At 44.1% G+C, this 27,368-nt stretch overlaps 2 long non-coding RNA genes across 3 annotated transcripts in view; one reads left to right on the plus strand and one right to left on the minus strand.

Annotated features, from left to right (window-relative positions):
• LOC135907232 (uncharacterized) overlaps positions 1-27,368 on the plus strand; it is a 185,663-nt gene that overhangs the window by 19,036 nt on the left and 139,259 nt on the right. The window lies entirely within an intron of this gene.
• LOC135907257 (uncharacterized) lies at positions 13,262-15,213 on the minus strand. Of its 2 annotated transcripts, XR_010565949.2 has the most exons (4): positions 15,054-15,213; positions 14,871-14,951; positions 14,735-14,795; positions 13,262-14,222 (listed from the first exon to the last, which is right to left on the minus strand). It is a non-coding gene; the product is annotated as an uncharacterized lncRNA (long non-coding RNA). The 2 variants fall into 2 exon arrangements; XR_011512676.1 differs by having other exon boundaries at positions 13,263-14,222; positions 14,871-15,213.

Here is a 27,368-nt window from a genome sequence, read left to right on the forward strand (position 1 = left end):
CACTGCTGGCCGAAGGCCTCTCCCTGCGATGTCCAATTACCCCTGTCCTGTGCCAACTGATTCTAACTAGCACCCGCGAATTTCGTAATTTCATCACCCCACCTAGACATCTGCCGTAATCGACTGCGCTTCCCTTCTCTTGGCCCCCATTCTGTAACCCTAATGGTCCACCGGTTATATAACCTACGCATTACATGACCTGCCCAGCTCCATTTCTTTCTCTTTGTGTCAATTAGAATATTGGCTATCCCTGTTTGCTCTCTGATCCACACAGCTCTCTTCCTGCCTTTTAACGTTACGCCTATCATACTTCGTTCCATCGCTCTTTGCGCGGTCCTTACCTTGTTTCCGAGCTTCTTTGTAAGTCGCTAATTTTCTGCCCCATATATTAGCATCGGTATAATGCATTGATTGGACACCTTCCCTTTCAATATTAACGGTAAGCTTCGGTGGAGGATCTGAAAATGTCTACCGTACGCGCTCCAACCCACTTTTATTCTTTTGTAAATTTCCTTCTCATGGCCAGAGTCCCCTGTAAGGAAATGACTTGGGTAAACGTACTCCTTCACAGACTCTAGAGGCTTACTGGCGATCCTGAACTCTTGTTCCTTGCCCGGCTATTGATCATGATCTTGGTCTCCTGCATACTAATCTTCAACTTTATACTCACTCTATTAAGGACCTCAATCATTTGTTGTAACTCCTCCCCAGTGTTGCTGAACACGACAATGTCATCTGCAAATCGAAGGTTGCTGAGATATTCGCCTTTGATCCTTACTCCTACGCCTTCCCAGTTTAATAGCTTGAATACTTCTTCCAAGCACGGAGTGGATAGCATTGGAGATATTGTGTCTTTCAGTCTAATCCCTTTCTTTAAAGGTATCTTCCTACTTTTCTTGTGGAGAATGAGGGTGGCTGTGGAATCTCTGTAGATATTTTCCAAAATATTTATGTAAGCGTCCTTTACTTCTTGATTACATGATGTCTCTATGACTGCTGGTATCTTTACTGAATCGAATGCCATTTCGTAATCTGTGAAAGCCGTATAGAGAGGCCGATTGTACTCGGCGAATTTCTCGATTACCTGGTTGATGGTATGGATCTGACCAATTGTAGAGTATCCCTTCCTGAAACCTGCCTCTTCCCTTGGTTGAGTAATGCCCAGTGTTGCCATTATTGGAGATTATCTTGTTGAATATTTTATATAATACTGGAAGTAAGCTAATCAGCCAATTATTTTTCAATTCTTTAACGTCTCCCTTTTTGTGGATAAGTAGAATGGTGGCATTCTTCCATTTCTCTGGGACCCTTGAAGTCGACAGAGAGTTGGTATAAAGGGCCTCTAGTTTGTCAAGCATTGTCTCCTCCATCTATGATTAAATAGACGGTTAGTTCATCTTCTCCTGCCGCTTTTCCCCGTTTCATGCCTTGCAAGGCCCTTCTGACCTCATCTCTAGGTATAGGAGGAATCTCTACGGCATCTTCATTACTGCTTCGAATGGAGGTATCATGGCTCCTATGGGTACTGTACAGGTCAGTATAGATTTCTTCCGTTGCTTTTACTATACCTTCCAGATTGCTGATGATATTACCCTGCTTATCTTTCAGTGCGTGCATCTTCGTTGGTACGATGCCAAGTATGCTTCTCACTGATTTTAGGCTGCGTCCATTTTTACTGCTTCAGCAGTCTTTCTCACGTTATAACTTCAAATATCTCTTATTTTCTCCTTGTTGATTAGTTTTGACAGTTACGCGAATTCTATCTGATCTTTTGAGTTGGACACTTTCATTTTTTGTCGTTTCTTTATTAGGTGCTTTGTTACTTGGGAGAGCTTGCCTACTGGTTGGTTGCCTTACCTCCCACTTCAATTACTGCTTCTGTAACCAGCCTAATTACGGTTTTATTCATTGCCTCTATATTATGTTCATCTCGCTGTTCTGAGGCTGCAAATTTGTTTGCAAGTGCCAACCTGAATCAATCTGCTTTTACCCTTACTGCCTCTAGGTTGACCTCTTTTTTTCTTGACTAATCTTACTCTTCGTCCCTTCAAACCCTAGTCATCAGTAACCTATGATCACTGCACTTTACCCTACCTAACACTTCTACATCCTGCACTATGCTGGGATCGGCAGAAATTGTGAAATCAGTTTCATTTTTTGTTTCACCATTAGGGCTTTTCCAGGTCCATTTTTTTGTTCTAACGCTTCCTCAAGAAGGTGCTCATTATTCGTACCTTCTGTGAAATCTACCAACATCTCTCCTCCAGTATTCCTAGATTCCACGGCCTGCTTTTTCCCCACTTTTGCACTGAAGTCGCCCATGACGACAGTACGCTCAGCTTGCACTGTTTGCATCGCTAATTCAACATCTTCATAAAAGTGTTCTATTTCCTCATCATCGTGACTGGAGGTTGGAGCGTAGGTTTGTACTAACTTTATTCTATAGCTCTTATTCAGCTTTATTATGACTATTGCTACCCTGTCATTAATGCTCTAGAATTTGTCAGTGCTGCCGGCTACGTCCTTATGGATCAGGAATCCTACTCCGAACTGCCTCTTATCTTGTTCTTCGTATGGGCTCTGCGGGAAGCTATATTGTGGGAAGCTATAGAAGAGTTGAAACCTCTTCAAGGTTACACAGCCTTCGTCCAGGCTTTCTACGCGTCTCTGCCAGATGGAATGGAGGCCGTCATTCAAGCTGGTGGAGCCATGACCCGTCATTAACCCACCAAACACCCAAGAAAAGGGAAAGCTAATGCTGATATAATCCGATAACTTTTTTATGTGCATTCAAAGTTTGTTACCAAGTCACAAGCTCCCAATAAAAACTTTTCAAACGACTGCTGTATGCAGCTTCTATCCGTTCTCGAGAACCAGGACACAGCAAAACAGGCAAAAACGCATTAGTGCTTTTCCTGCGCGTGAACACTTTTACAGGCGCCATAGTATCAAGCCGGTATCACTGCCAGACGCTCCGTGCGTTATATTTATAGAGGGTGTTTCAGCAAACACTTTCCAAAATATTTAAAAGTTGCCTGTGGCATGCATGACAATTCTAGTTGATGAGCTGGTCTACTTGAAGCGGCGGACAATATTTGCACAAAGAATTGAGGTGCAAAATCGACGAATGTATAAAGATTCACTATTTAAGCTTTTAACCAATTAAATTACAACTAATATTGCAATTCACAAATTCTAACGCTGGAATTCGCAGGGTGAATTTACTTGGAACGAATTTTCAATATGAAACTTTTTCGTGCAGTTCGCGCAAAAAATACGATCTAGCCAAGTGTCAGTCAACACAGAACCCCGTTGCTTTATTTGCTCAACTATTTAGGCGTTGTGGGTAGGAGAGAGAACACGTTTAAGATAGTTTTGGAGGGCATGTTTGTTGATCCCTTCGTTAGTGGGCATGCGCAGTAATGCCGAGTTGAACATGATGCGCATGTCTTTATAAAACACGATACATCCTCTTTTCTGTACAAACACGAAAGTGACCATATCGAATGGCATGGCGAGAGATTACGAACATTCCTCAATATTGCTGCCGTATTGGAGGTGCTGTGACGGTATTTGCCGTGCTGATTTCCTCAAAAGCAGACTTGTCTCATTTGATATCGCCGGTCCACCTACGTTTGACGACGTATGTTGGTTTACAATGCCGTCGTTGTCGCTTTCGTCGTCCGTGGAATCTCCGGCGGATGACTCCATGCTGAATGGTTCGGCTGTCGCCAGAAAGTGCTGCCGCTTCCGACGCAGCATTTTGCCGTCTTCTGTCTCTACTCGGTAGGACCTTGGTTGCTCCGCTCGCATCACTCCAGCTTTGGTGTCCGATTGGTCTCCGCGCACTCGCACGACTTGTCCTTTCCGCGAAGGAGCCAGGGAGCGTCTCGGCTGTTCCGTCTGTCGATGCTTCCGCACAGACGTTCTGGGTACTTCGGCAAAATCCGGCAATGGCGTTTGAAGCTGTCGACCAAGTAGCAGTTCACCTGGCGATCTGCCGTCTTCCAGAGGACATGACCTGTAACTGAGCAATTCAAGCCAGAAATCCTTTCTTCCTTCGGTTGTTTTTTTAAGAATTCTTTTAACCACCTGAACCCCTTTTTCGGCCAAGCCATTTGAGCATGGAAACCACGGGCTTGAAATTACATGCTGGAAATCGTATCTTTTTGAGAAGAGTAGAAACTCGCGGCTGGAGAATTGCGGTCCATTGCCAGTGCACACTTCTTTTGGCATGCCGTGTCTAGCAAGTATTGCGCTTAGTTTATCAATCATACCGGCTGCTGATGTGTGCTGCAACTGCTCAACCTCGGGAAAATTAGACAATGCATCATACGCACAAAGGTACGATTTGCGAGCGTACTGGAAGATGTCAACACCAATCCTACACGAGGCATGCGCAGGCACTGTGCGGATAAGAAGGGGTTCGCTGTGTTGCTTGTAAGCATGCTTGTGATATTGAGCATTTTTAATCAGATTTTCGACATCATTGCTCATACCGGCCCAGAAAACCAAACGACGCGCACGTTCTTTGCACTTATTTAGTCCCATGGGGCCTTCATGGATTCTTCTCAATATTTCTTGGCGCACGCTGGTTGGCACCACGACCTTGCACCCTTTTAGTAGCACCCCGCTTACTGTTGACAGTTCACTTTCGAAATGCTTTAGCCGTCCCTGCACAGGTTGGTTCTTCTGAAGGCACGTGACGACACTATGCAAGTAGCTGTCATTTCGCGCTTCTTTTGATAGGCGCTGTAACGTGGCATCGCTTACACGTGACGACACAACACCTACGGCGTGAATTTCGATGTCTTCTTCTGCTTCATCCTTTTGCGGTTTTCCTACAGAGACACGTGACAGGACGTCTGGCAACATGAACTGCTTTCCTGGAACAACGCGCAGAGTGAAATTGTATTTTAGTAAACGTAGGAAGAAGCGCTGCAGTCTCGGTGGCATGTGAGCAATTGCCTTTCGCGAAATATTGATCAGGGGGCGGTGGTCTGTTTCGAGGATGACGGTGCGTCCATACACAAAATGGTGAAATTTCTCGCACCCGTATACCAGAGCCGACGCCTCCTTCTCGACCTGCAAATACCATTTTTGGATGTCGGTGAGTACTCGCGAAGCATACACAACAGGTTTCCAAGCGTCCCCTTAACGCTGTAGCAATGCTGAGCCGATGCCGTTTTGCGACGACGCATCCGAAGCTATTTTAGTGTTTCGCATCGGGTCGAAGATAGCCAGAACTGGCTGGCTGCTTAAAGTTGCCCAGATATGATTCCATTATGTGGCATGGTTATCCGTCCAATCGAGAACACTGTCTTTTCTTATCAGGTGACGGAGTAACTTAGTTTTTTTCTGCGAGTGCCGGTACAAACTTAGCGAAATTGATTACGGCACCTAGCATTCTATGAACTGCTTTCTTGTCCCTCGGTGGAGGTAGATGTAGAACTGATTCGAAGGAATCAGGGCTTGGCCGTATGCAACTTTCGGAAATGACATCGCCAAGAAAAGAAATTTCTGGCACGCTAATTTCACATTTTGAAGCATTGAATGTTAATTCCACCTTACGCGTGGACTGAAGGACTGCTCGTAGCGTTTCGTCGTGCTCTTTTCTTGAAGAGCCCCATACTAGGATGTCGTCGACGTACACACATACACCAGGAATCCCGTCAAAGATCTCGTTCATGTACCATTGAAATACTTCAGATGTTGGCGCTATGCCGAAAGGAAGCCTGAGGAAACGATAACGCCCCAGCGGGGTCGAAAACGTGCAGATCCTGGATGTTTCTTCATTTAACGGTATTTGATGAAATCCAGATTTGGCGTCTAGTCGTGAAAAATATCGCGCTCCTGCAAGCTCGGCTTCTATGTCATCGCGATGAGGCATCTGTATGTGCTCCCGCTTGAGACCTTCATTAAGTTTCCTAGGGTCCATTGATATACGTCGCTCACCGTCCTTCTTGACGATAACTAACGGACTTACCCAGTCTGTTGGCTCTTCGACCACATGCTCAAGGCAGGCAAAGATGCCTGCCTTGAGCATCTGGTCGAGTTCAGCCCGCAGTGGTTTCAGCAGCGCCAGGGGTACTCGTCTAGCCATCTGGACCGTCGGTACGACGTCTTGTCGTAACACCATTGTATGCAGCCACTGAAGGAATCCGGTGCCGGTGAAGACGTTGTTGTATTCCTGCAGGAAGTCTGTAATTCCCTTTGTCGTCATTGCATCAACCGACCTGACGAAGAGAACCAGGCGCTCGCTTGCTTCGAGACCAATAATCGCGCGCCCCTTCTTTACAAGGAAGAAGTCGACTTCAGTCACCGTCTTGCCGACTATGACTTCAGTCTGGCTACCCCGAAGTGCCTGATGATTCCTCCCCCATAGAAGCGTAGCACTGAATTACTTTCTCTTACTTGTGCCGCGGGCTGTAGGGCGCGGTACATACCATACGACAGAGGGTTGGCTTGTGCACCGGTGTCCAATTTCAAGTTGATGTGCTTGCTGCCGACTAGTGCTCCTACCCAGTCACGATGGCTTTCGACAGCATCTACCGATACGTCGAGAATCGTGAAGTCTTCGTCAGCATTGACTTCTGCCACTTGCCTGTTGCTCTTGCATTGCACAGCAAAATGGTTCTTTCCTCCGCATCGTCTACAGGTGCGTCCAAATGCCAGACAATTCTTCGAGCCGTGCTCCCGACTACACCTACGGCATTTAATACTGCGGATGCAACAGTTTCCTTCGGCCTTACTTGGATACGGTCAACTTGGCGCTGTTCGCGTGCCCAAAGTTGATTTTGTGCATCTGAAAACTCGGCGGATTTGCACACCTGCTCAGCTTTCACCAGTGTCAAATCCTTGTCCCTTTGCAGCTCCTGGCGCACTTTGTCGTCGCTCGTTCCAGATACACTTTTCTCAAGGATCATTCAATTTTCCATTACACCGAAGTTGCATGATTTGGCCAGGTGCCTCAGGTCCCTTGCGAATGGTTCAAAGGGCTCACCTTCTACTTGCACTCATCGTCGAAATAGGTACCGCTCATGTATCTCATTCGCCTGCGCTTCGCAGTACTCATCGAATTTCTTGATAACGGTCGCATAGTCCATTCTTTCGGCGTCTTCAGTGAAAGTGAAGTTGCAGATTTCCAACACATCTTCGCCTCCCAAACTGAGCAGTAGGGCAGTCTTCGTGCTATCATCCCGAGGCTTGTCTCTTTGCACCGAGGCTGCTAGGAAAAGCTCAAATTTTTGCTTAAAACGTTTCCATTGTTTGGCAATGTCACCGCTCAGGCGTAACGGTTCAGGAGGCATTAAGAATTTCATCAGGGGTGGCCACGCACTTCTGACACCATGTTTCGTGCAGTTCGCGCAAAGAATACCATTGAGCCAAGTGTCAGTCAACACAGAACCCCATTGCTTTATTTGCTCAACTATTTCTGCGTTGTGGGTAGGAGAGAGAACACGTTTAAGATAGTTTTCGAGGGCATGTTCGTTGATTCCATCGTTAGTGCGCATGCGCAGTAATGCCGAGTTGAACATGATGCGCATGTCTTTATAAAACACGATACAGACGTACACCAGTTACTAAATATAAATTCCCGAAATTTCTGGGGAAATGCATTGGTGTTGCAGTTAATTTGTTAACAAAACGTCGTTTCATGCACTGAAGCACCCAACTAATGGTAACGCCGATGCATTTCTCCGCAACATTCAAGAATTTATATCTCAAAACTGGTGTCCGGAGAATTCGTTCCGAGTGGATCCGCCTTGCGAAGTCCACAGCTGGAATTTTAATTAGTGAATTAGTTAATTAATTAGTGAATTCTCGTTAGACAATTTTTCATTTGAATTCGGTGTGCAAGTATTGTCCGCCCCTGCGAGTAGACCGGCTCAACAACTAGAATGGAGCTATCTGCGACAGAGCACGATTAAACAAATGTGGAAGTCTTCGCTGATACACCCTGTATATATATATATATATATATATATATATATATATATATATATATATATATATGTTACCGTCGGTTTTTTTTTTGTTTTTTTTACCCGCCGTGGTTGCTCAGTGGCTATGGTGTTGGGCTGCTGAGCACGAGGTCGCGGGATCGAATCCCGGCCACGGCGGCCGCATTTCGATGGGGGCGAAATGCGAAAACACCCGTGTGCTTAGATTTAGGTGCACGTTAAAGAACCCCAGGTGGCCAAAATTTCCGGAGTCCTCCACTACGGCGTGCCTCATAATCAGAAAGTGGTTTTGGCACGTAAAACCCCAAATATTATTATTATTATTACCGTCGGGTTTTGCACAATAATTACAGGAGGGGGGGTCATTACAGACCAAAACATAAAAATACCAGTAGTTTAATATTTTTAATAATTTACAGGATACTACAGACGGTTTGCCGACTACAGAGTGTTTGTCGGTCTGGGGAAAGCCCCGCAGTGTTTACAGGCCCCTTCTGTGTGTGCACGACTTTAGGGGGACCCTTTCCTCGAACTGTCAAGCTCTTCAGGAGAACTTCCGCGAACCAGCAACGCGCGAAAGAGAAGGGTTCAGCTGTCTACTATTCCCAGGACCGCGGACTGCCGCCTGCGGAGGCACGCTCGCGAATACGTCAACTGGGAGAATGGATCAGTCACCCTTCCGCAACTAGACGCCCTTTCCGCGAACCAACGTCGCCTAGAAGAAAGGAAAAAGCTAAAAGACATGTTTTTTGCCGCAACACGTACACGCATGCGCTGGCTGCTCAGAGATCTACGTTACCCAGCGATCAAACAATCTAGTTTCCGATTTATAGAGCACGATAGATGTATCACTAATGCAATTTCTACCTTGCTCATCTATATATATATATATATATATATATATATATATATATATATATATATATATATATATATATATATATATATATATATATATATATATATATATATATATATATATATATATATATAGCGCGAGAGAGAGAGAGCAAGCTTCCATCAGCTCACGTGCTGTTTGAAATCTACTGCCTAGCATCCTAATCTCAGAAAAACGTGGTTTGCACATGCAGGCCTTGCAGTGCACCAGGCAAATGTGCCACGCCATCTCTCATTAGATTTAGATCGTGTTCATCCCTGGCTCGTTCATTTACGCAGCGTCCAGTCTGTCCTATATAGGACTTGCCGCACTCGAGGACAATTTCATACACCACGCCCGTAGCGCATCTCCCGTAGGTCGTGCTATGTTTCTTGCCACAGCCTTTCGAACCGGTTGGTCTCCTCGCGTGTGCTTCTCGAACAGAGTCGACCCTGTTTGACGGGGGCAGAAAAGACAATGGGTACACCATACCGGCCTGCCACCTTCTTGAGGTTATGGGAGACCTTATGAACATGAGGAATCACAGGAGGTCTTGCGGTTGTAGTTCTTTCTTCCTCCCATGTGGCGCCGGTACCTAGTCACCAACGAGTCAAGGAACCGCGCTGCTTTAAGTCAGTTAATCTGATTAGTGAACGAGGCATGAATCGTGCGTCAATTGTCAAGCGTGGAATTGCGATGGTCTTCCTGGAGTCTGCCCTCGGAAAATCGTGTACACACACGATGCAGGCCTAGTTCTATAATTATGACACACAATGCAAGCACTGTAATCAGTGTAGAAAGCACATGGCCCGAGAGTAGGACATTTACGGTTGGACAAAGAATGAACAAGCAAGAACACACAGATGAGAGAAAACAAAAACATGGCTATGGGGCCAAACCTGACCTTTCGAGTGTCAAACGACAATGGACGCCGCTTGATTCGGCAGGTGACGGTTCACAGTGAAAACGAAATGCCTCAAAGTTTACAGGCTGAAAGTATAACGAACGTGATGTAAAAGAAACCCTCAAAGCCAGTCAGACTATTGGCGTGAAGTAGAGGAAAGGAAAATATTGCAAGCGCGCCATCAATTTGAACCGTATTTCAGTATTTGTTCGGTTCTTTTTTTTTCAGACGTCTAATCTTTCTTTTATATCTGTTGCTTTATGTATCTTCTAGTCCACAAGAAACGCGCTCGGCGTTGAAAGCGTCCTGCATCCAGGCCAGCTACGAGCTATGGGGTCGTAGGAGGCCGGGACGATGCCCCATGGTTTGAGTCCCGGCTTGACGGTGGAGTAGCGCTCGGTTTCAGTTTTTATTAGGCACGGTGATCGGTTAGCCTCGGCCACGCTTCGCCTTTTACAACCCGGAAGGTGGTAAAATAACTTAACGATGGGGCCCCAGTAGTAAACGCCTCCGGCAATGCCGTATTGGGAGAGGTGCGTAAGCACTCGCTTCTTCGCTGCGTGCTCTTGCCCCGTCGCTGCTTGCTGCGACGGTGCCATGCAAGCAAGCACGGCACGGGCGTGCCGTGCTTGCTTGCACGGTACGCCCGTATGTCTCAGCCAGTGCTGTTCTGGATCTGCCATTTTCATTTCCTTGTTTTGTCGGCTATGACATAAAGCAGCCTCTACAATATATTCGGCCTTCCGTATTGCAATATCTGACACTCTCATACCTGATATCTCTTACATCTAATTGTGATGAGTGTGGTCGCGAGTAAGCCTTTAGACACGCTTTGCGTGAGTTTCCTCGATACATTGTGCAGTGACGGTCGCTCGCGACTGCGCTCTCTCTCGTTGAAGACTAAATAAAATTTTGGAATGCTGATGTCATAAGTCAATGCAGCAAAGGGCTACGAAAGCAGAAAGCTGCACAAGCGACATATAGTACTATAGTACTGACTATTGCCGGCTTTTATCATGTGCTGTGATCATGGCCAGGGAACTTGTGCTCTTCTTGCCTCTTCTTATACTCCCTTTCTTTCAAATTCGCCGCTCCCCGGTGCGGGGTAGTAAAAGATGTTTTTGTTTAGGCTGAATTCGTGGCTTTTCAGAAGTAATCACAGCTGTTTCATCATGTGTCACTGCTTTTTTTTTCGTCGCTATATTTCCCTTTCTCCTTGGTGCTTACAGTGCACGCTTTCTTTTCCTGATAGTTAGATGGTGAGGGCGGGGCCAGCTGAGATTAGGATTTTGCAGTGCCTACATTACAATTGTTTGAAAAGGTGCTTTAACGTTGGTAATTATTGTCCATGTACTTGAACCTACGTTGACGTCGCAGTTTTGTGGAGACCACAAATAAAAACATGACACAGAGAAAGACAAACGCACGAGGCTCTATCATCAACAAATGTTTATTCTGGCGCCATGCTTCCCATATTATGCACATATCACAGGGATTGCAGAGTCGAGCGTTCAACTCGAATCGAATCATCAAAGGGGCCCTCAAATACTTTCTTTGTCTAATCTTAGAATGGCCGCACTAATAACGAACGTCGCCTAATCAATCTTCTGCCACAAAATTTTTGAATCCTTGAAGTATAAGTGCGTATTTTAGAAGCAGCTATCGCGCCGATGCGCGGCTTTCTCTCTCCTTTTGTCTCTACTGGAACACGCGAGGCTACGCAGGGGGCATTTCAAGGGGGACGGACCCCGCACGAAAGTTGGGCATCTGCGTTTGCTTTCTTTTTGTGCGATGCTACTTCCGGTTCAGGCGTGCGCCGCGTTCACTCGGTGAGAGATGGGCGCTCGTGCTGCGTCCCTAACAGAGACCGATCAGAGCGCGCCTCTTTCAGAGCGTCAGGCAGTAGCGGCCATGGCATCTATTCGCAACTCAAATCAACATTAGGGGGCGCTGCGTAGCCTGACCCGCTCTGGGTACACTGTGCAGTATGGCGGCTTTACGGAGGTCCCCGTGTACGCTTTCCTTGGTGAAAACTTTAAGTTTGTTGCACTGCGATGTTAATTCGCGCTGTTTTGTCGGGGGAGAACGGGTAGTGGACGCCGAGCACCTCATTTTAGTCGGTGCCAGTGGTACAAAGAGTAATTAAGTAGAAGTGGTCGCGCGTGTGTGCAAACCTCCGGCGTGACAGCGGACCCGCACGAGATTGTGGTGAGAATCGCCGACGCATTCCGGGACCCATCGATCGTGGAGGCAAAGTGTTCGTGCACTGCTGGATTGTCGCAAAAGTGCAAGCACATCTCGGCTGTTTCTCCTGACACCTTATCCTGGAACATTTGGTGTAGTTGTCAGTCCCTTTAATGTTTCATCTCTACATTGCGTTTCAATGCTGTTCATATTGCAAAGATCGTAGTAAAGTGAAATGTTCATGCGCGTACACCGTTGTAAGCAGAAGAGATCCTATTATGTGCCGAACTGCAACTTAGCTTCACCTTGTGCTGTGGCGCTTGGGGTTACCTATCACAATACATATCCTGCTTTTTTTCTTTTTTTTTGCCGACATGACTGTTCGTTTCCTATGGCTCATACGTTATTGTTTCACAATTTGTGCTCGAGCAACTGCGTGATATCAGTGGCGACTCAAGCAGAACTCATGAAACCAACTTTTGTTGTCTTTGTTAGTGCCCTTCTTAAAGGGGCCCTGAAACTGGCATGCCGCATAATATAGATACCACGACCACCACAAGCTCTGTTCGCAGGACGATCAGACAGCCGTGTGTATTTATTGGTCTCTGTAAGTGATGTAGCTCCAGGCGTCCATCTCGCGTTTAGAGAGTGCCACACATGCCTGATCCACAAGTAGCAATGTGTAAAAAAAAAAAAAAACTTGACCTGGACCTTGCTACCTTGCCATGCACCGTGTAGCTAGCTGAGGCGAAAGGAGAAAGCAATGCATCAGTGCAATAACTACTAATTCCGCTTACAGTTCAATGATTCGAAAAATTTTTGCAGCAGGCGGTGTCCTTTTGTAGTGAGGTAACTATGGTCAGTCGGAAGTGTTTCAGTGCCCCTTTAAGTGTTTGTTAAGTGCTTTAAGTGCATGTTAAACTTTTATGTCACTTACTTTCCATTTATTGATATGTTGATAGTAAGGAGAGCTCTATATGCTCTCTGGAGGTCAATAATTATCATTCACTGATGTTAAGTCTGCACAAGTGTCTCCCCATGTTGTATTACCAGTGGTTTAGTTATGCTTCCCAGGACAGCCATTTGCACTGTATTCAACAAACTGGGAAGAAGCATAAATTATGGTACATATACCAGCTGGAGTCAATTGAATCAAACCATTCTTTCAGAGTACTCAACTCTGGTGGCCAAACTTTTTAAATACTCATCGTATGCAGGTTTGACACTGTTCCATGTTACTTCTCATGTTCTGTTTGGCCAGATATACCCTCTTATGCTAAAAAGTGCAACAAAAATGGGCTTGAGTAAAACGTATGAGGCAAGTACAGTGAACAAAATATTGAGTGGATGTGGTTTATTTTGTGAAAAAATACAAGTAAGGAAAGGGACAACAAACAGCCATTGAAGAATAACCACAACTCTATGCACACAGATCATAAGTGAACTGCAAATATCTCGGAATACCATAAGATGAAAACTTGCATCAGAATGCGTAGTGTAAATCAGCACTTCAATGAAGAATACAAGTTGCAAAAGAATGTGCATTGCTAATTTACAAAAAGTGTGTTGAAGTTGAAGTCTGCAGGTTTGGCCAATGCAAACAAGTGCAGCATGTAGATCACATGGCAACGACCGTGTCTGAAAAGTATGAAGTGGTTAGTGGCATAAAAAATGCTGGGTTTCCAAACAGAAGACCGCACTTACTCTCAAGGCCGCCACGCTTTGATGGAGCCAAGGTCACACGCACAAATGCCTCTATGCAATAGAGGCTACTTGCAATATCGCCAGCCATGGCACGACTTCAGGTGAATCACCTAATGCCAAATATGCAAACGTGCCACTGGAATTCATCTTTTGGTGGCACAGCCACAGTTACTTTTAAAATTTCACACATCAACTGAGCAGTCTCTGCAATTATGTTGCTACATGTAGTTAGAGAACAGTTAAAAAGGTGACTCAAGAATGCAGTGGAAATATGCTTCAATTTCACCAATGTCAATGCAATTGTTTTTACACATAACTGGTGCCGTCCTGAAAGTGGATGAATTTTTGTGTAGCACGTCACACGAGCATTCAGAACATCGAATGATGGCAGGCCTGTGAATGTATTTACGTTGCTACTATTTATCGTGTTCACAAACTTCTGTGGAAAAGTACCCGATGTCACTTGGGCAGCCTTGCTTTCTGTAAGCCTTGTCCGTGAAGCCATTTCTAGTAGGAAATTTGCCACGTCTTTTTCTTCTCTTGAGTACTCTGCCATTAATGTCTGGAGGCCAGGTTGGCAAGCACATTCCTGTCACAAAACAAAAGCAAGAGTTGTAATGTCTGACATATCTGGCGCGAAATGCAGCTTCTTTTTGTCATTCCAATAATGCACGTCAATGTATTAAATTCAATGTTGGAAGTAGGAAAGCCAGGCTTTTTGCATCAGTTAATTTGCACCCATCACACACCACAATCCTTTCACGAAGTTAATCCAGAAAACATGCTGCCGGCTAGGTAAAGACAGCTACCACATCACAAATATATAGAAAAAATAAATTGCCATATTTGCTATGTCCTTGTCCCTTATGGCGTTTGCAAGGTTTTGGTCCATGCTGTTAGGGGATGGGAAATCGTCCTGCAATGTCAGATAGAGTTCAGTTCAAGAAACCAGTGGTTAAGCAATGTGTGCACAAGTTGCAATTAATGTGCACCCATCACACACCACGTGCTACAATGCTTTTACGATGTAAATCCAGAAAGCATGCCACCGTCTAGGTAAAGACAGCTACCACAACACATACATATACAAAAAGAAATTACCATATTTCCTTTGTCACTTATTTGGTCCATGCTGTTGCGGTCAGGGGATGGGGAGATCGTCCTGTAAGGTCAGAGTTTAATCCCAAGGAATTAGTGGTGAAGCAATGTGTGCACAAGTTGCAGGCAGCCAATTTACCATGGTGGTCGTGCTGACAGGTGCATGGGGCAACACCTTTGCTTCTAATGGGGAGGCAACAGTTTCTTTGCTTGATTCATTCTGTAATGCATTAAAAGGTGTTGACATCTATTGCATGCTTGTAGACATGGTGTATGTACCATAAGCATATAAGTGCTGCACCATGTAGTCAAATTAACTTACTCTGGCTGACCGATACACACGTCGGCGAAGTCTTGCCAGTGAAAGCTCTTTCATATGAGCATCCTTGTTCTCATCATAACATGACGTCCTTGGCAGGTTTTCAGTTGGTACTGCATTTTTTTCAGCCGCTGTCTTTGACATGCTACATCTGAAAAAAATAAATGAATTGTTTATGCTTTATTGTGCCTCAATATGAGCTGCACCCAGAATTTTTTTCTTTTTACCTCAGAAACAAGGCCACAATATTTATAAAAAAACATTTGCAAGGAAATGAAGCACGGTTTGAGTGTGCAAGGCTATGCAACGTTGTACACCGAATGTAGCATCTGCAAAACGTAGTTGAAAGCTGCTCATAACGCAAAGTACACAGGTGCAAACACCACCACATGACCGGAGTAGTTTTGCCACTGACTTGGGGATGATTTAATAACGCAGATAAAGCTAGCTTAGGTACTAATACTGCACATACATACGTGACACGTCAGTAGACGGCGGACGCCGTAAATTTTCCTCGAAACTAGCAAACGCATGTAAAATTGACATGTGGCTGTCGCGTAAGTGGCAAACTTCTGCAATGAACGTGATAGGCTCGCCGTCGGTGCGAAATACCAGTGTCATATGGCCACTCTTGAGCACGTCGGAGATTCTCAAGTGCAAGTGGCAAATTCGTAATCAGTCGCGCTGGGAAGTGCCCGCGTGCAGTGCGCCTGTGCTGCAAGTTCATCCGCACCACGCATGATATTTATTCCGCTTTAGCATGCCACATACGTGGCACGTTTACACTCAACACTTCCCGAACTTGCTAGTACATCATTCGTAAACATTTGAATCTCCGACGCCCGTATAAGTTGCGCGAGACGTGCTGGGCATCAAAAGCCTCCCGAGTTACAGCCGGGTGTTGCCAACGAGCGCAGAGGTGACGTTCCTCACAGAAACCGCTGTGAAGCGTCGAACATGAGCTCTAATTACAGCCAATGTGGTTAACGAGTGCAGAAGAGACGTTCCTCGGAGAAACCGCTGTGACAGGTCTCGAACCTGTGCTCGAATTTCGCGTTGCGGCTAACATATGCAGCAAATAATGCATAGCCCAATCGCCAGTGCCCGCAATGCGAAACGTGTTTACATAAGGTGACACAGCGACATGTATAATGACCACGCACAATGGTCATGCATTAGGGTCGAGTTCACAAGTTCACAATAGTGTCTCACCTGGTAAGGAGAAATGATCCCGTGCAAAATGCCGTGAGCAAACAGTCACTGTAAGCGTCACAGCCTTGCCGATGCGGAGGTTAGCGATCCACCTGGTTCTGCGGCTTCAGCCTTTCCACTCGGAGGGAAGTGCGTGAACGGAAATATCGCTGTCCTTCCATCTCGCTGGCACGCACCGAGGAACACAGCATAACTGCTTGGCCGTTCGCTTTTTCTTTGCTAGCAGCTTCATTCTTCCGTCCGCGACAGCAGCCTCTACGGCACACACGGCGACTGGACCTCCGTATTTCGTTTCTCCCTACTGCCGCTAGGTGTCGCATGAATTGCTGGAGTTGCGAATACCCTACGCAGCACGACGGTCACATTGTGGAGGCCACGTGCAGCGGTAGTTCTGCGCAACTGTCGTGTGTAGACGGGAAGTGGAAAGCAGAAGCACTTTTAACGCGATAAGCGTTAAGGGCCCGTGTGTTTCGAAAAAGTCGCACAAAATCCGGCGGCCCGCGCCTGTTTTCCAGCGTGAGACATCGCTCCGGCAGACAGAATTTCGAACCACGCATACCCAACCACGCAGCCCCTCCATGTGGTGCAAGGAAGTGACTGTACTAATTGAATTTACCCGCCGTGGTTGCTCAGTGGCTATGGTGTTGGGCTGCTGAGCACGAGGTCGCGGGATTGAACCCCGGCCACGGCGGCCGCATTTCAATGGGGGGCGAAATGCGAAAACACCCGTGTATCTAGATTTAGGTGCACGTTAAAGAATCCCAGGTGGTCAAAATTTCCGGAGTCCCCCACTACGGCGTGCCTCATAATCAGAAAGTGGTTTTGGCCCGTAAAACCCCATAATTTATTTTTAATTACTAATTGAATTTCTGAAGATAGAATAGGTAGAAAAATAGTAAAGCACGACTTACAACCTACAAACAGGGTAGCGTCGAGTTGTAATTTGAATATACGAGAAAACATATTTATGTTATGCGGAAACTCAAACACGAACGCCTTCTTATGCGATAGCGTTTTGCAGCTGCCGTTTGAGGTCTGTTTTAGTGGCAGCGTCTGGGCCCTCTCGGTTCCTAGCACACTATAAAAAAATCATAAGCCAGTCTCGACTCTGCGAAGGTGGTTAACCCGCTAAACTGTTTAGCACACGACATGGGGTTGACAAAATGCCCTCCATTGACACCAATAGTCAATACGGTGTAGCATAGACTTCACTCGGGGCATTAGGAAACATAGCCAATAATGGACAAGTAACACTTTCAAGCACTTGTTAAAAGTAATGCTTGATCCACACGCATTTAACTACTCACAGTGACTTGTCATACGTTCCTCTCACTTTCGCTAAATATGATCTCGGTGGCATTTGTAGTTCTGCCAGGGGAGCGGGTTAAATTTTGCGCCGCTGGTAAAACGCACTCATAACGCTCCGGAGCACTTGCATACGTAATTTATTGCTAAAGCCCCATAAACCTAGACACATTGGCTTCACGTTGTCTACTCACACTGCTGTCCATTGTATGTGATTGTACTCATGTCTGAATTTTATTACTGAGCCTGGGCGTTGAAGGAAATCCAGGTCCGAGCAGTGCTGAAATGTTAGGAAATTGTCTAGCAGGTCAAGAGACTATCCGTAGTTTCTTGAATAAAGTCAACTTGAAGCTTACCGAAAATGAGAATATTCTAGACAAATGCGGTATGCGTTTACTTAAAGTTGAAACGAATTTGAAGGAAGTAAGCGAAAAACCGAGCGTCCGAATGGTGTTGTCATGAAACTTCAGGAGACGGTTAAGCAGCAACAAAGTAAGTTTCCTGAACTGGACTACAGAAATCGTCTTAATAGCTTGTTTGTCTTCGGGATTTCATAAGGACCGCATGAATCTGAAGAGGCGCTCCGACACAAGGTCAAAAAGGAACCGTTTATGATACGCTTGGAGTAAGTTGCGAATCGCTAGCTAGAGTTCCAAGACTAGGAAAATCCTCGTTAAACGGCTTGATTATTTTTCTTTTTTCACGGCTACATTGAAAAACAGAATGTGCTGAAGATATCTGCAAAGCTACAATGGACTAGCATCTTTATCCCAAACGATTGCCCATCAGAAACCTTAAGAAAACAAAAAGGCGGGCTCTCCAGTGAACGAAAGTAAATGTAAGCATGAAATGGCTATCGGCAAAGCAGACTGCTTGGGAGTAATTACGAGAATTACTCCCAACCATCCGGACGCGCCGAACGCAGCGTGGCGCCATCTCTCGAAGGAGGCGGCACGAAACTCGCGTCGTGGAACTGGCGTAGGAAAAAGCACAGGCAACCTTGTCTCCGCGCCATAAGATGGCAACCAAGTGCATGGTGCGCTGTATCTGCCTCTTGAACGTCGCTATTGGAAAAACCAAGCGTCCGCGTACAAGAAGTTACAGCTTGAGTGATATCGTGGGCAAACATTAGGAAGAACTCGAAAGCAAGCATTATTACCTTTTATTTTTTTTGCAAATTGTTTGGGTGCAAGTTCTTTGGGGTGCAATTGTACGAGGTGTTGGGGGCCAGAGACCGCATTTTCTTAAGCTTTTGCTGGTTGCCCGGATGATCTCGTTTTGTTCGCGCAATGATGCCCGTATGTTCTCGTTTCGTACTCGCTCAATTATCGTCCTTTTCTCGTCTTGAGTGCCCGGATAACGCTCCTAGATTTTGGCTCAAGGTCTCTTGAAAGTCGCCGATAACAGGCGGTAAAAGAATTTCATGGTTAAACAAACAGCCGTGGCAAAGCGCACAAAATGAAGAAAAAGGAGGGGGGGGGGTGCAAGAAAGAATCACTAGTTAGTGATAAACTGCGCATTGGAAATTCCGTCAACATCTGGGACGATGCTTCTAGCGCACGTGTTCCGGTTGTATCTTCTGATAGAAAGCCACCCGAATTATAGTGATCCCAAGTATCTGACAAGCAAATGTGTATCCTTTCTGCGAATGCCAATGGAATTGCGAGTAAAATAGATAAACTTGAATTTTTTTTTTTACTTTCTTACTATGCTCACTTAGTGGTTTTAACTGAAACCTGGCTAAATAGCAACATTGCTGCATTTATCGACGCGATCGTGGCTCACTTGGCGGGGGAATCGCAGTGATTGCTAAAACTGGTGAAAACGTTCAAGTAATGCAACATGTAGAACGTCGTGAAAGCTTGTTCCTAAATATTTCTATAAATGATTTATCGTTTGTTCTTAGTGCTACTTACAAGGCGCGTGATGCTGAAGTGTGTTTTCTTCTGAGGCTCCGCGATGGTTTGGTTGAAAATTTGAAATTTATTATCATCATAGCAGGAGATTTCAATTCGCCATCCCTTGACTGGACCCATTTGTTGCACGGTGTGTGTGCTCAAGCTGACACTATTCTTGATATAGTGCTCACTTGAAATGTTGAACAAGTTGTATGTGAATGTACTAGAGAGCGACGACGTTTGTATATGTTTTTGTTATTGATCCTTTTCTAATGGCGTTATTGCGGGTAAGCCAAGCCACAAATTGTCGTTTTCCTCCTAATCGTGTTCTAGGGGTGCAAAATGTGATCGGCTTGATGTGACCAGTCGTAAAAACTTTGAACAGAGTGATGACAGTTCAGTCATTGATTATTTAGAGATAACACTTGTAAGCGCTCATTCCAAGGGTGTTCAAGACATATGAGCTAATTTTTAAAAAGTTGTGCTTTTCTGTATTAAAAACTTTGTACGGTCGCGATAGAAACTTTAGGGACTAAAGGTGCGGCGACTTTTTATTTATTTTTGGCAGCCTCGACATTCCTGCTGAAATCAAGAGCGCATTCGTACGCGCGTGTTCGAGCAGTGCAAGGCATTCAGCTGATTCCAGACCGCCAAGCCGCGCTTGAATATATCTTATTTTTATTTTTTGCTGCTGCCGTGGTCCCTAAACTTTTTATCGCGACAGAACCTATGAGAAAAGTTACAAAGAATGGTACTAACACATGGGTTAGCCGAGAAATAATACCCATTAAACGGATAATATAACGAAGGAGAAAGAAACAAAATACCTGCGAGAAAGTTTTCATGGAAATGAAAGATGATTTCGCAACTAAACTGAAACACGCCAAGCATTGTTCTTTCAATTTTTCAGTTCCCGAATTCCTAGAACGCATATGTCAGAATTTAGGTGGTGTCTCGGACAGACAAAGGAATGTGTTAAAAAATTACAATAAATGATCAGCCTATACCTAAGGCAGCTTGTGCATTTAATATATACTTTCACAGCATTTTTCCCCTAATTGTAGCTATGCACAAACAAAGAAATTTCCATGTCAGATATACCAATGATAACAAATGACGGACTGCTATCCATGCTACGTAAATTGAAGGACAAATCACGCGCGAGTACTAAATGGTATCCCTAATGCGCTCTGGTAATGCGTTGCTGCGCAGATTTCAGAATGCTTGGCTAATATTTTTTACAGTTCTTTAACCATTAGTGACTTTCCCGCAGATTGGAAGACAGCGCGCGTTGTTGCCTGTTCATAAGAAATGTGACAAGCTTGAAATAACCAAGTATGGGCTTTTGTCCATTACTTCCACTTGTTCAAAACTTTTGTAACGCGTCATAGCTGTTTATATAAGGTCTATTTTGTCCAACAATAAAGTTATTTCCCCATTTCAACACGGCTATACCAAGGGAAGGTCTATTACGGCTCAGCTACTCACCACTGTACAGAATTTTAATGACATTGGATCACTCAGGGAAAATAAATGCATTTCTATAGACTTTATCAATGCCTTTGACAAGGTTTGGTATGGGAAACTACTGCATCAGCTAGAATTAAAACTAGTCATCCCTGCTATTTAGTAAAATGGGTTAAGCTTCTCTGCAAAGCAGATACGCTTCCACCCATCGTCCACCTGAGCACTCGACTCAAGGAACACTTCGGGGACGCTACGACCGGTTATATATATATATATATATATATATATATATAAACAATAGAGATGGAAACCGAGGGCCCTATTATTAGTCATATCATAAGAAGCCAATGAATAAAGAGACCAAGAACAGCATAGGGGAAATTGCATGCATTCATTTATTGGAATAACGAAAATGAGAAAATAACGGAAATGAAAGTGGATGAAAAAACAACTTGCCGCTGGAGGGGCACGAACCGACGTCTTCGCTTATGCGTGCGATGCTGTCCTCGGTGTCTTTTTTTCTTGGCTTCTAATGGTATGACCATACACAGCGTGTGTTTTCTTTAGCTGCACCAAATTTTTAAAATTCTAAGAATATAAATCATGGTAACGGTATGTTTACCATTCGAGTCTACAGATTGGTGGCATCTAGATACAGCAAAATTTCCGCATTTACGTGGGCAATTAGCTTTGCAATTATCAACGATGGGTGGCTACAGGAAATGGGGCCGGCCACACTGGGGCCGGTCCTCGATACCTATCTCAACGATCAAATTTTAAACAGCGGAGTTCATGTGGGAGCTACGCAAACAAATAGTTTCCCTAGGCAGGCCAATTGTGGTCGATCACAATTGGCCAATTAAATGTGGTCGCTGCAAGTTGTCGTTGACGTATTGGTGGTTTTGCAGTCATTACTAATCAATAAAAGTCATTTTACCTATTATTAGTCATTACTGCTCACTAGTAAGTATTTTTAGCCATTTGTAATCAATTGTGCTCATTACAAGCCGTCGATAGACATACTTTTTTCATTTCGGAGCCATTATATTTTTTTATTTTATTAATACTGTAATTCTTGACGGGCTCTTACAGGAGTGGGAACAAAAAAAAGACAATACAACGAAAAGTACAGATTGCCAACAAAAAAAGAAAAGATCTGAAAATAAGAAATGAAAGAAAAGAAAATCCTAAAACAGTACAGATTAACAGGAAAGGGTACGCGTTATACACTGATTTCGGAATAAGAACTGCAAGCGGCATACAAAGTAAAAGCATGCACTAAAAATAACTGCGAACAGCATATACATGACACATACACTCCGTGCGCAGCGCTTTTTTTTTTTCTACAAAGGCGCAACCTGCTGATCAAGAAAATTTTCAATCTTGACAGAAAATGTGATGATAGATTCCGAGGACAATGTCGTGTGGTAGTTTGTTCCATAATTCTATGACTGACGGAAAGAAGGAATACTTGAATGTATTACAGCGGGAGGTGTATGGCCTGATACTCTTGTCGTGGTTTGTTCTGGCTGAGCGCCGGTATGGTGGTTTTACGCACTCGTGTTTGCTTATATTAATGCTGTCATAATAAAGAAGGTAGAGAAACTTTAAGGCAGCAACGCGCCGGCGATTAGCCAACGTTTGAATGTTTGCCCTGTTGCGTAGTGCGGTTATGCGGACGTCACTTGAATACTGCGAACACACAAACAGGAGAGCTTTATTTCGAATTCCCTCCAGTTGATTAAGGAGGTAGATTTGGTGCGGATTACAGATTATACTACCGTATTCAAGGATTGGCCTTACTAGGGCCTTATAACTTGCTAGCCTAACTTTGGGAGGTGCTAGTGCAAGTTTCCTGCGAATGTATTCCAGCTGTCTATATGCTTTTGTGCACGTCTGTTTTGTGTGAACGTCCCACTTTAATGTGTTTGTGATGCTAACACCCAAGTATTTAACTGGGCCGGCTTCTGTTACATGTAATCCCATTAGATGATATGCAAATTTGAAGGGTACTTTTTTTCGAGTTATATACATGGATGATGTTTTTGCTGCGTTAATTTCCATTCCCCATTCTTGACACCACCTGGCAATGTTAGTTAAGGAGGAATTCAGTCGTATCTGGTCGTTAATCGTCCTTACTGTGGTGTAGATGACGCAGTCATGTGCAAATAGTCTTACTGTTACGTCAGGTTCAACTTGAGAATGAATGTCATTAACAAATATTAGATAAAGAATCGGACCCAACACAGACCCTTGTAGAACACCGGAGTAGACATCTAACTCTTCAGATTCAGTGCCATTTATTTTAACGTACTGACCGCGGTTTGAGAGATAGGTGGTTATCCAGTCTACTACGTTAGTGTCAATCCCAACATTTTTAAGTCTGTCAATTAACTTTGGATGGGGTACCCTGTCAAATGCTTTGGAAAAGTCTACGAATATTGCGTCAACTTGAAGTCTCGAGTTAATTACTGTAGCAAAGTGATGCGTTATTTCGAGGACTTGAGTTACAGTAGAAAGCCCTTCGCGAAATCCATGTTGTTTGGGGTACAATAGATTGTTATCTTCTAAGTAGGTGGTAATTGCTTTGCTAATAATATGCTCCATCATTTTACAACAAGAACTAGTGAGTGAAATTGACCTGTGAGTGTTTGCCAGTAACTTATTACCTCCTTTGTGAATCGGAAGGACATTGGAACGGAGCCAGTCCATCGGCAGGGTGGCTGCTTGAAGTGATGCTATGAAAATTGCATGCAAGAAAGTAGTTATCTGGTCCGCGTAACGCCGCGGAAAAGCATCCGAAAGATTGTCAGGACCTGAAGATTTTTTTAACGTCAGTCTGAAGCAATAAGTTAAGTATTCCTTCTTGGGTTATGACTACTTCATACATTGATAACGGAGGATCCGTCGCAGTTTCGTTTTCTGTGCGCAGGGGTACGTGTAAAAACGGATTCAAAGTATCTGTTAAATGTGTTGGCGACAGTGTGAGCTTCATCAGTTATAATTCCATTTACATCGATTTGAGTCACATGGTTCTCGGGTCTGGATAGGTAGCGCCAAAACTTTTGAGGATGCTGGGTCATAAAAGTTATTAGTGTTGTTGAAAAAAAAACACCTCTTGCCCTCCGTAAAGCAGTTTTTAGCCCACCAGAAAGTCGGCGAATGTCTTCAGGATTACGTTTTTTTCTTCCGCATCCTTTGCAGTTTTCTTTTTAGGTGGATCACACTACGCGTATTCCATGTGTTTCTGCGTTTTGTACGTTTCAGTCGCGTGGGAACGAACGTTCCCTCACAATGCGTCATAATGTCTTTTAGTTTAAGCCATAGATTATTCACTATACCATAATTTTCAGTGGAAAAAGTTTCCAACGCTACTTCAACGTAGTCGATGATGCTGACATCGCCAGCTTTATTGTAGTTTTTAACAGCTACACGTGATTGTGGAACTGGTCTGCTAGCAACGATAGTAACTGTTAGGAGCAGCAGTTTATGATCTGAGATGCCCTCTTCGAGTGTGATGTCAGCTGTTCGATGATTGGAGACAAATGCAAGGTCTAGTATTGAAAATGTTTGCCCTTGAATGCGCGTTGGCTCTGTGACAAACTGAGAAAACGAAAAACTAAACGCCATGTTCAAAATCAGTTCAGGACTACTAGCATCTATACTACCGGCTGTCAACGTACTCCAATCAATAGTGGCTAGATTAACATCACCAGCAACAATTAGCCGAGTACGACCTTTCAACCTGCCACAAAGGAAGTCGTAAATTTTCATTATGTAGTCGTCGGATGTGTTTGGTTTCCTATAAATACCGCCTATGAGCACAGGTGAATTATGGACATATACAGTGCACCACCTACTTTCATGATCTGGAATACCTTGCTCTTTGCGAAAAGATAAGCCCTGCAGTACTGCTATAGCGACTCCGCCCCCGCGACTGTCGCGGTCGGAGCGAAGAAGAAAATAAAGAGGGAGGAACTATTTCTGAATCATGAATATCGGCGTGCAGCCATGTTTCCGTTATGACGACAATGTCAGGAGAGTGAATTAACAAGATATCTTCTAATTTTTGAGCTTTGTTAACAATGTTCCTTGCTATAAAACATACTAAAGAAAGTGAATTTACAACTCCTGCTCGTCATGCGTTGTCAGCACTGGACTTCCCGGCGTCGGCGCGTTTTTCTTGTGTTTCTTTTTTTGTATCGAGCGTGCGCTATCACAGGCATTGCTTGTGAACTGGCGGGTGGTGCGCCGAGCGCGTGTCTGCCTACAAGTATCTCGGTGTTTACATATCTGATGACTTGTCATGGCATACTCACATTGACTGCATCATAGGTAATGCAAATCGCACTCTCGGTTATTTCTGACGCAATTTTTTCCAAGCTCCACAGTGCCTAAAATTAATGCTTTATCAAACGTTCGTTCGTCCGAAACTCGAATACGCGTGTGCAGTTTGGGATTCGGCACACCGCACTCTCAGTCAATCCATAGAATGCCTTCAAAATCGATCAGCTCGTTTTATTATGTCGAACTATTCACGTACCGCTAGTGTCTCGCAGATGAAATCGTCAGTTACCCTTCTTGACCTTCAAACTCGGCGCAACATCTCGCGCTTTTGTTCATTCCACAAAGTGTTCCATCACCATTCATTCATTTCAATTCAGCAACTCATTTCGCAGCCAGGGTACTTATCCTCCCGTATCGATCACAGCAATAAGGTAGTTGTTCCTCTTTGTCGCACTGACATGATCCTGCATTCTTTTATGCCGAAAACCTGTTCTGAGTGGAACCGCCTTCCCTCTTCTATCGCCACCTTAGCCGATGCGTCATCATTCAACACCGCTGTGACAGACCCTCTTTTAAAATGACTGGAATATTCCTGGTTTTTTTCCTTTTATTTTGTTGCTCTTACTGTCTGTTTACCTTGTCCTTGTGTTATACACTTGAATGCTTTTGGTTTGTAAACCATGTACCCACCCCCTCTCTAATGCCTTTAGGCCCTGAGGGTATGATAACATATATATATATATATATATATATATATATATATATATATATATATATATATATATATGTGTGTGTGTGTGTGTGTGTGTGTGTTGTTTAAGAGTTGACGTTTACAAATCTTGAAGTGTTGCCTGTGCCAGATATACCAATTCTAGTTCATGAGCCGGTCTACTCGAAGCGGCGGACAATATTCGCACTAAAAGTGAGATGGAAAATCGAGTAATTAATAAAATCCACTAATTTGTTAACCGCACGTCGTTTCATGCACTGAAGAACACAAGTAACTGGAACGCCAATGCATTTCTCCGCAAAGTTCGGGTATTTAGATCTCGAAACTATTGTCGTCCTGAGAATTTGTTCCAAGTGGATCCGCTTTGCGAAGTCCACTGCTAAAATTTGTATATTGCAATATGGGTCATAAGTACATTAGCTTCAAAGTTAATTAGTGAATTCTTGATATTTGTCGATTTTGCATTTCAGTTTTTTGTGCAAGTAGTGTCAGGCGCTTCGAGTAGACCGGCTCATCAAATAGAATTGTGATATCTACCACAGGCAACATTTAAAAATTTTTGAAAGTGTTCGCTGAAACACGCTGTGTATACATATAGGCTGCCATCTCAGTGAACAGTGCTTCCAGGTGATACGAAGTTTCTTCTTGTGGAACTGCTATTAATACGTCTTCGCTTTTCCGGTAAAACTGTAGCCTCTTGTTTTTTGCATGAAGCTGTCGGCGTCCATGGGAAAAAATGTGGGCCGATCCCAGAAGTAGTGCGACACAGGGCCGACCCGATGCGTTGGGGAATTCAGAAAAGTGAAGCGAATAGTGCGTTCATTCTCTGGAATGACGTATACAACATACATAACAGCATTCGTTTCAGTTAAGAGGAAGCTTTAGCTGGGGCCCAACTCCGACGCGGCCTATTCAAATACATGTACAACGCAAAAACGTTTTTATGTGATAACACCTGGACCGATTTTAATGAAATTTGTTGCATTTGAAAGGGAAAGTAAAATTCTAGAGACTTTCGGAAGCGGAATTTCGATTTAGGGCGTGAATTTTCTTAAAACGATTTTCAAATATTCGACAGTTAGAAAAGATAGAAGCTCGAAGTTTAGAAATTCATAGCTCTGCATCAAGAACCGATACCGCGGTTCTGTAAGTGGCATCCACTAGATAACTTAAAGCGGACAAATTCAATATGTCATTTTACATCTTACATGAATTTGTTACGTTGGTTACAATGGTATTGCAAAAGTTGTATTTCCCTGTTATTAAATTTATTTATATTCATGTGTAACATATAAATTTTGTACGCTTTAGATGTACTATTAGATTCAATTCACAGAATTGTATTATCATTTTTCGTTCTTGAGTTACAGAGTTGTCAACTTGATAGTTTCGTTTATTGAAAATTTGCGATTTTTGCCA

Source organism: Dermacentor albipictus, chromosome 1 (assembly GCF_038994185.2).
Source record: "Dermacentor albipictus isolate Rhodes 1998 colony chromosome 1, USDA_Dalb.pri_finalv2, whole genome shotgun sequence".
Taxonomy (NCBI): Eukaryota; Metazoa; Arthropoda; class Arachnida; order Ixodida; family Ixodidae; genus Dermacentor; species Dermacentor albipictus.